The sequence below is a fragment of the Triticum aestivum genome, chromosome 6A (assembly GCF_018294505.1).
Source record: "Triticum aestivum cultivar Chinese Spring chromosome 6A, IWGSC CS RefSeq v2.1, whole genome shotgun sequence".
In the NCBI taxonomy this organism is placed as follows: domain Eukaryota; kingdom Viridiplantae; phylum Streptophyta; class Magnoliopsida; order Poales; family Poaceae; genus Triticum; species Triticum aestivum.
In genome coordinates, this window is record NC_057809.1 from 219,826,933 (window position 1) to 219,836,648 (window position 9,716).

General features: G+C 51.3%; 1 pseudogene; it reads right to left on the reverse strand.

The window, feature by feature from the left end:
- LOC123130572 (interferon-related developmental regulator 2-like) overlaps nt 1–8,809 on the reverse strand; it is a 17,604-nt pseudogene extending 8,795 nt beyond the window's left edge.
- Nucleotides 8,810–9,716: the final 907 nt, after the last annotated feature.

Here is a 9,716-nt window from a genome sequence, read left to right on the forward strand (position 1 = left end):
CCTCTAGCCGCGCCGCCACCCGCGCCCAAGCCGCAGCCCCGCCGCCGCCTAGCCGCCTCCGCCGGAGGTAGCCCCGCGCCGCGCCTCTTTTTTTCCCGGTTCGGTTTTTCTTAAAAGAACCATTCCGTTTCTTTTCCGTTTTCTTTTTCCGGTTCTTTGTTTTGCTTTCTTTTCCGAAAACCCTAGATCGGTTTTCGTTCTTCTTTCGGACCGTTCGTCTCAACGAACGTGATCACCAATTTTTCCCGGTTAACGATGCCCGTTCGTTTAACCGTTCATCCCTTTCTTTTCGTCGGATTTATTCCGCGATCGCGATCTTAGATCCGATCTTCGTTCTAGTCTTTCTTCCCGCTCGTTTATCGGAATCACGTGATTCAAGCGCCTGGAGTTTCGTATCGAAACTGCCGTTCCGTCTAATCAACTTGAACAAGCCTTTGCTACAGTAAAATTTGACCTAGTTTCAACTTGCTAGAACCGAGTTATTTTCTTCCGCCGTTTGTTTTCCGTTTCTTTGTTCGGTTCTTTCTTTCTTTGCAACCGGAGTTCTTAAGTTGAACTTTCTGGTTCGTCCTCTTGTTCGAGTTTTACCTGTGCATTAGTTGAGTACTTATTGTGTGCTTGTTGTTTATCTGCGATAGATCACCCGGATTGCGCCGCTTGTTACTTCGAATCCCTAAGTCTCGCGGATCATCAGCAAGGCAAGTAACACTTTGATCATACCTTTTCTACAACCCAGTTTTATTGCATTAGATCAATCCTCACACATTGCATGGTTAGGATCTAATTAAATTGTGGGATGGGAAGTAGATGAGGTAGTACCTATTACCTGTTTATTGTGAAACCTTTGGGAGTTACTTCTACGTTTGCTTATTATGCCATGCTATGCTAGTAGACGTGGATTGGGTGAGTAATATCCATGACAGATGTGAGTTTGTTAATTTTAATGGTTTATCTAAGGTGGCAACTTAAACACACGTCTGGGTGGATTGAGGCACCTGATGTCTATCAGGACTTGCCTGTTTTTATTTCGGACCGCCACCCAGGCTCAAAGGGATCATAAGATCATTCATGCTAGTAACTTTCGTGTGCAGCCACAAGCCATTATGGGCTCTGGCATAGTTGACTAAGTCGTGCGAACTCTTATAGTGGTAGACTAGCATATGTAGGGGATGTAGGTGGTACGGTCTACCCAATCGTAAGGTGCTAGCGCTTCTAAAAGACTGTGTCTCGGTCATCCGTCTTCTCAAACACCATGTAGTGCGAGAAACCAAACGGAGGCGATCGAGTCTTGTGGGGAAAAGTGCGCAAACCTCTGCAGAGTGTAACAAACTAATCATGATTAGCCGTGTCCCCGGTTATGGACAACTTGAGTATCTAGTACTTGAATATCATGTGAATCTCATCACGTTACTTCTAACTAATGTTGTTGGGTTTTAATTACTTAATTGGGATCGGAATGCTGTCAACCATTCTCGATGTTTAACAACTACCATGATAGTTAAATAAATTTATTCCTTTGCAGTAGGGAAAAACTGGCTTTACGCAAAACTGTAACCATAGAGCTTTCCACCAGCCATATATGCATATAGTATAGCTGTTTCATTCCATTACTCTCTATGTGTTACATTGCCAGCATATTCCATGTGCTGACCCGTTTTCGGGCTGCAACTTCTCATGTTGCAGACTTTTCAGACGACGAGTAAGGTGCTTTTAGGTCGTGGTTCTATACTCAGTGATGCTGTTGGAGTTGATGGACCCATTTTATCTTCCGAGTCTTCCGCTGTTATCTTATTATATGGCCTTAAGCCATATTTATTGTAATAAGTTCTCTTTGAGACAACGATGTAATAAGTGTGTGATTGCCACTCTGCTATAAATCCTTCGATGTACTGTGTGGTGTCAGCATTACTAATCCAGGGATGACACCGGAGCACAGTAGACTTGATCCATTCGGCTCGGGTCACTACAATGGCATTCTTCCGGTCGACCGGTTCGGGGTGGTCCTCGGCCCCCACAAAACTGACGGAAGTTCGTCGACCCAAGCGCCTGCTGCGTGCTTGAGATCACGCATCAATCGAGGCTTCAGTCCTTTGAGAATCAGACCATTTGCTCTTTCAGCTTGTCCATTCGACCGAGGATGCGCGACCGACGCGTAGTCGACTCGTGTGCCTTGAGAGGCGCAAAAAGCTCTGAACTTGTCTGAATCGAAGTTTGACCCATTGTCAGTGATGATGCTATGCGGGACCCCATACCTCAATATCAACTCTCTGATGTAACCGATAGCAGTGTTGGCATCAAGATTTTTGATAGGCTTGGCTTCAATCCATTTGGTGAACTTGTCGACTGCCACAAGCACATGCGTGAATCCGCTCCTGCCTGTTCTCAGTGGACCAACCATGTCCAGTCCCCAGACAGCAAAGGGCCAGCCGAGTGGAATGGTCTTCAGGGCTGATGCAGGCTTGTGTGACATGTTGGAGTAGAACTGGCAGCCTCCACACTCGTCGACTATCTCTTTTGCCATCTCATTCGCTCTTGGCTAGTAAAATCCCGCTCGGTATGCTTTAGCCACAATGGTCCGAGAGGACGCATGGTGCCCACAGGTCCCCGAGTGGATATCATCAAGGATTATCTGACCCTCTTCTGGTGTTATGCACTTCTGACCGATTCTAGTCGCGCTTTCCCTATACAACTGTCCCTTTATGACTGTGAAGGCCTTGGATCGGCGGACGATCTGTCGAGCCTCTTCCTCGTCCTCCGGGAGTTCTTTCCTCAAGATATACGCGATGTATGGTACCGTCCAGTCGGGAGTGATTGCCAAGACCTCCATGACTAGGTCGACCACAGCAGGAATTTCGACTTTAGTCGGATCTGTGGCACTTTTCGGTTGCGGGGCTTCTTCTGTAAAAGGATCCTCCTAGACTGACGGCGAGCGGATGTGCTCCAAAAACACATTGATGGGAATGGCTTCTCTCTTGGAGCCTATCTTTGCCAGATCATCAGCTGCTTGATTTTTCAGTCGGGGGATGTGATGAAGCTCTAGCCCCTCGAATTTCTTTTCTAGCTTTCTTACTGCGTTGCAGTAGCCAGTCATAGCTGGGCTTCTGACGTCCCACTCCTTCATCACCTGATTAACCACCAAATTTGAGTCGCCATAGACCATGAGGCGCCGGACGCCGAGTGAAACGGCCATGCGCAACCCATACAAGAGTGCTTCATATTCTGCTTCATTATTGGAGGAATCGAAGTGAATCTGGAGAACATATCTGAGCTTATCTCCTCGGGGGGAGACCAAGACTACCCCAGCACCGGAACCATTCAGCATCTTAGATCCATCGAAGAACATGGTCCAGTGCTCCGAGTGAACTTGAGTCGGAAGCTGCTGTTCAATCCATTCGGCGACGAAATCTGCAATTGCTTGGGACTTGATAGCCTTCTTTGCTTCAAACTTGATATCTAGGGGAAGGAGTTCAATCGCCCACTTTGCCACTCGACCAGTTGCATCTCTGTTGTGCAAGATCTCTGACAGTGGAGCGTCGCTGACGACTGTAATGGAATGGTCAGAGAAGTAGTGTGCAACCTTCTTCATGGTCATGTAGATCCCATATACGAGCTTCTGGTAATGGGGATATCTTTGCTTCGAAGGGGTCAAAACTTCAGACACATAATATACTGGGCGCTGAACTCTGAAGGCCTTTCCTTCTTCTTCCCGCTTGACCGTAAGTACTGTACTGACAACTTGTCCCGTGGCCGCAATGTACAGCAGCAGAGGCTCTTTACTGATTGGGGCAGCAAGCACCGGCTGGGTGGAGAGCAGAGCTTTGAGCTCTGCAAACGTTGCGTCAGCTTCTGGAGTCCACTCGAACTTGTCAGACTTCTTCATCAGTCGGTAAAGAGGCAACGCCTTTTCACCGAGACGAGAAATGAATCGACTTAGAGCGGCCAAGCAACCTGTAAGCTTCTGGACATCGTGTACACGCACAAGGCGCTTCATCCGGAGTATGGTGCCAACTTTCTCGGGATTGGCGTCGATTCCTCGTTCGGAACCGAGAAAACCGAGTAACTTTCCACCTGGAACTCCGAATGTGCACTTTGATGGATTGAGCTTGATATCATATCCCCTGAGGTTAGCAAAGGTTTCGGCAAGGTCAGTCAGTAGGTCGGAACCTTTCCGTGACTTAACCACAATATCATCCATGTATGCTTCTATGTTCCGACTGATCTGAGTGAGAAAACACTTCTGAATCATCCTCATGAACGTGGCTCCAGCATTCTTGAGGCCGAAGGGCATGGTGACATAACAGAAGCACCCGAATGGGGTGATGAAAGCCGTTTTGATCTCGTCGGGTCCATACAGACAGATCTGATGGTACCCTGAATAAGCATCTAGAAAAGAAAAAGCTCACACCCCGCGGTCGAGTCGACTACCTGGTCGATGCGGGGGAGAGGGAAATGATCTTTCGGGCAGGCCCGATTGATATGTTTAAAGTCAATGCACATGCGAAGCGACTTGTCCTTCTTGGGGACCATGACGACATTGGGGAGCCACTCGGAGTGGTAAATCTCTCGGATGAACTCCGCTACTAAGAGCCGAGCCACCTCCTCGCCAATAGATTTCCTCTTCTGGACGGCGAATCGTCGAAGATGTTCTTTCACAGGCTTGAACTTCGGGTCGACTCATAGACGGTGCTCAGCCAGCCCCTTGGGAACTCCAGGCATGTCAGAAGGCTTCCATGCGAAGATGTCCCAGTTCTCGCGGAGGAACTGGATGAGCGCTTCTTCCTATTTGGAGTCGAGCGTCGTTGAGATGTGAGTCGGGGCGGCATTGGGGTCGGTCGGGTGAATGTGAACTGGCTTAGTTTCACCGGACGACTGAAAAGCTGATTCTGAAGCTGGCTTCTTCGCTCGCAGCAATTCACTCGGATCAGCAGTCTTCTGGTACTCTTGCAGTTCGACTACTGACATCTGAGCATCAGCGATCTTTGATCCTTTCTGAAAACACTCCTCTGCTTTCTTCCGATTGCCTGTAACGGTGATCACGCCTTTGGGGCCGGGCATCTTCAACTTGAGATACACATAGCACGGTCGAGCCATGAAGCGTGCATAAGCTGGCCGGCCTAGAATAGCATGATAAGCACTTTGGAAGTCCACAACCTCAAATGTCAACTTTTCCTTGCGGTAATTCTTTGAATCACCGAAAACCACATCGAGAGCAATCTGGCCGAGTGACTCAGCTTTCTTTCCAGGAATGGCTCCATGGAAACTCATGTTGCTGGCACTGAGCCTGGACATCGGAATGCCCATCCCTTTCAACGTTTCTGCATATAGTATGTTCAGGCCGCTGCCACCATCCATCAGGACTTTGGTCAGTCGAGTGCCTTCGACAATTGGATCGACCACCAGAGCTTGCCTCCCAGGGGTGGCAATGTGCGCAGGGTGATCGGACTGGTCGAACATGATGGCAGTCTGAGACCACTTCAGGTAGCTGAGTGTTGCCGGGGCAACCATATTCACTTCACGGTTAACGACTTTCAGTCGACTTTTGCTTTCGACATCAGCAAAAATCATCAGGGTGGAATTGACTTGGGGGTACCCATTGTCACTGTCTTCCTTGTCCTCAACTCTGTCCGACTCTTTTTCCTTGTCCTTGGACTGTTTGCCTTGAAACTGCTGGATTAGGAGCCGGCACTCTCGAGTGGTATGCTTTGGGTAAATAAAATTACCCTCTTCATCTTTCTTGGTGTGGCTGTGACATGGCAGATCCAAAACATCATTTCCATCTTGATCCTTGACTTTCTTGGGGTTCCAGGGCCCCTTGGGTTTTCCCTTGAATTTTCCCTGGGTCACGGCCAGGGCCTCCCCAGGAGCGGCTGGCTCGGCCTTCCGCTTCTGCTTCCGACTGGAATTGCCTCCGGTTTCCTGGGCGACTGCTTTCTGCTTGCCACTCCGGAGTCGATCTTCATCTTCTTTGTTAGCGTATTTGGTGGCAATTTCCATCATCCGATTCAGAGACATTTCTCCGGTCCGACCGAACTTCAGGTTCAACTCTCTATTCTTGACGCCTTCTTTAAAGGCACAAACTGCTTGGTGATCTGGTACATTCTCAACCATGTGATGCAAAGTGATCCACCTCTGGATGTAATCCCTCAGAGTTTCACTCGGTTTCTGCACGTAGGACCGCAATTCTGTAAGGCCTGCCGGTCGCTTGCATGTTCCTTCAAAGGTTGTGACAAACACTCGAGAGAGATCCTCCCAAGTGTAGATGCTACTGGGTGCTAACTGATTCAGCCACGCTCTAGCTGAGCCCTCTAACAGGAGAGGCAAATGCTTCATAGCCACCTCATCATTGCCGCCACCAATCTGGACAGCCACTCGGTAGTCTTCGAGCCAAGTGTCAGGCTTAGACTCGCCGGTGAACTTGCTGACTCCGGTCGCCAACCGGAAGTTGGGAGGAATCACTGCGGCCCTGATGGCTCGACTGAAACACTCTGGCCCTGAAGCATGTACACTGCTGCTGGCAGGCGCATCTCTGTTGTGGCATTCTCGATGAGCTCTGTTCCTGTCAACCAAACCTTGAACGAGGATGGATCTCGCATCAAAGCCTGGGTCCCTCGGGTCGACTGGAATCCTCTGCCCAACACTATGAGGGCGTCTGTCATCTTACCGTCGAGGCGCATACGACCCACTCCTCGGGGGAGGGGTTGGCACTCGACGTCGATCATCACGATCGAATCGGTGATCATACTGCTCATTCCTCCTGTACTGATCATGTCGGTCACCACGTCCCTCACGCCTCGGGGGCAATCTCGGGCTGTGAGCCGACTGGACTATATCTGTTGCAACGGATCGACTATGGATCCTATTCCGCGACTGAGAAACGGCGGAATTCTGGTTTCCCGCCGCCCGGAGCAACGCTCTGATTTGCAACAAGCCCCTGCCAGCCTCCGACTGGGAGGGCTGAATCGATTCCGCTATATGGGCCGTGGCTGCCAAATTCTGAACTAGGGTTCGACATACCTGCGTAGGCGGGAAGAGCTGATGTCGACTGGACTCGGGAGCCCGCTGACGCGCTTGCTCGTCGAGTATTCGCTGGAGATTCTCCAGTCGAGTGCGCTCGGCCAAGTTAGCCAAGCGCGCGTCCTCCAAGGCCAGGGCCTCGGGGGTTTCTCCGACGATAGGAGTGTGGAGTGCATCCATGTTCCGGCGGCGAAGCTCCTCTCGCTGCACTAACGTGAGAGGTTCGGGGAGATATTCATCGTGAGGATGCGACGGGTCGCCTCCACCCGCGCCTCCATCGGTGCGAGGGAAACCAGGAGGACTGTGTGTTCCATCGACCGCCAGAACCTCAGCCGCCGGGTCGCTACTGTCGCACTCGAATGCGGTCCCCGCGGAGCCAGTCGACGGGTCGAACAGGCCGTAGAGGGATTCATCGGGCTCGATTGTCGCGACTTGCGGGGCTGCCGACTGGCGGGCCACGGCATGACTCACCCACCTCCAAAGTCTCGACCGGCCGGAGCGCTTGCGCCGGTGGGAGACAGGGCGGGGAGACGACACGGGGGCCGACTGATACTGGGTCGACGGCTGCCGCAGGAGGACGCCACGAATGCATGCGCGGAAGTGCGTCACACCGCGGACGGGGAGCGCGTCGATGTCGAGTGGTGCCTCCTGAAGCCAGGCGGAGTCATCGGCGATGAACGTGAGCGCGCCGAGACGAATCTCGCGGCCCTCCACCAAAACTCCGCGAGAAACCATGATCAAAGGGATCGGAAAAGATTGCAACTTTTCCAACTAGGCGCTAAGATTCCGGCCCCAAGGTGGGCGCCAACTGTCGTGGTTCTAACTCTGACAATGATGTAGGGGGGTGTGTATGGAGAGGCTAGATCTCAGCTATGGAGAAGTTGTAAATACACCAGGATGTACGAGTTCAGGCCCTTCGCGGAGGAAGTAACAGCCCTACGTCTCGGTGCCCAGAGGCGGTCGATTGAATTATGCGTGTGTGAATAATAGGGGTGTGAACCCTTCATACTGAGGAGGGGGTGGCTTATATAGAGTTCGCCGGCCCTCTCCTGCCGTCAGTGATGCAGGGTTTAAGGTATATTTAAGGTTGGGAGTTACTGGTAACGCCCCTAATAAAGTGCTATAATGACCATAAAGACTACTTAATAGCCGATCGTTTGCCTGCTGAGTGACTTTAGGTCTCCTGGCAGTCGAGTGGTTGGCTTCATGGTCGAGTGATAGCTTCTTGGTCGAGTGTCTTGAACCCTCGAGTAGGATACCTTCAAGTCGATTGAAAGGTGACTTCTTCTAGGGATGTCCTTGGGTAGGGCTCTTTGGATAGGTCCGTGCCCCTACCCTAGGTACATAGCTTCATCAGACGGCGCATGCAGCGTCTCCTCGAGGACGGGGAGCGCTTTCTCCAGGATGTCCTTGGAGCAATCGACGCCATCGGCAGTGGCGGCGCCTACGGTGAGCGCGAGGAGGCCGATGGCGCGGTAGGCGAGCGTGGCCTCCCTGCAGGCGCCCTTGCGGAGGGAGGCGCAGCAGCGATCGAAGATGGTGAAGTAGCGGTAGTCGAGCTCGTCGACGGGGACGAAGCCCTCCAGCGCCTCCATGCCCTCCTCGCGCACTGCGCGGCGCTTCTCGTGGAGCTTGTCAATGCAGTCGCCGACGACGTCTCCACAGAAAACACGGGTGAAAATCAATCGGCGAACGTACTCATCAGGAAATCACAAGAGATGATGATCAATCGACGATGAATGGGGGATCCGATGCGCTTACCGGTCTTCCGACGAGAGTTGCGGAGGCTCGACATCGTAGCCAGCCCCGGACCGCCGGAGCACGGAGAGGATCAGATGGCTCTGCGGGCGGGCGCGGTGGACATGAAACGTGCGAACGTAGTCGAGACGCACGGGAGTACGCTAGGTATATGTGGCCACATCCGGGGAAGGGCGAGCCGTGACGAGACGGGGAGAAGATTGTGTCCGTCACGGGCACGAGTAAGAGGCCCATATCAAGGGCAAACTCCGACTGGGCCAGTCCATTCGGCGGTCGGGCGAATACAGGAAAACAAATATATAAAAAAAGTATATAGACAAAAATAAATACTGTTCCTCATGCTTTCTTTTTCTTTTTAGTTGGGGCGTGCTACGCGTCTGCTGGCCGGTCTTTTTAAAAGATCGGCACGGTCGCGAGCCATCAGATCTCATGCCATCAAGTGACCGAACGTCATCCTTCTCATTGCAACAAAGGTAATGTTGCAGAATTTTTCAAAACAAAACTCGTGTTGCAGAAACTTTTCTAACAGAGGTCATGTTGTAGATTTCTTTTTGCTACAAGATATTTGTTGCATTTTTTTGCAACAGAACCTATGTTTCAGAAAAAAATCAGCAGCTCACAGTTGTGTCCGTCGCGTTTTTTTGCAACAAAGGTCTTGTTGCGGATATTATTTTTTTGCAACAGCGGTTCTGCTAAGGAATTTTTTTTGCAACAAAGATCTTGTTGCACTTTTTTTGCAACAGAACTGATATTGTAGAAGTGGACGGCGGCCTTGCCATCGCCAATGGCGAGCAGAGTCCGTCTTCTTCATCATCAGGTAGCAGCAAGAGTAGGCCATGAGCTCCGCCACATGGCGGTGAGGGAGGATCGACGCCGCCTGTCCACGCCTTCGCGCCGCTGTCGACGAGTATCGGATCTCGATCAGGTCGCCATTCCTTCCTTCA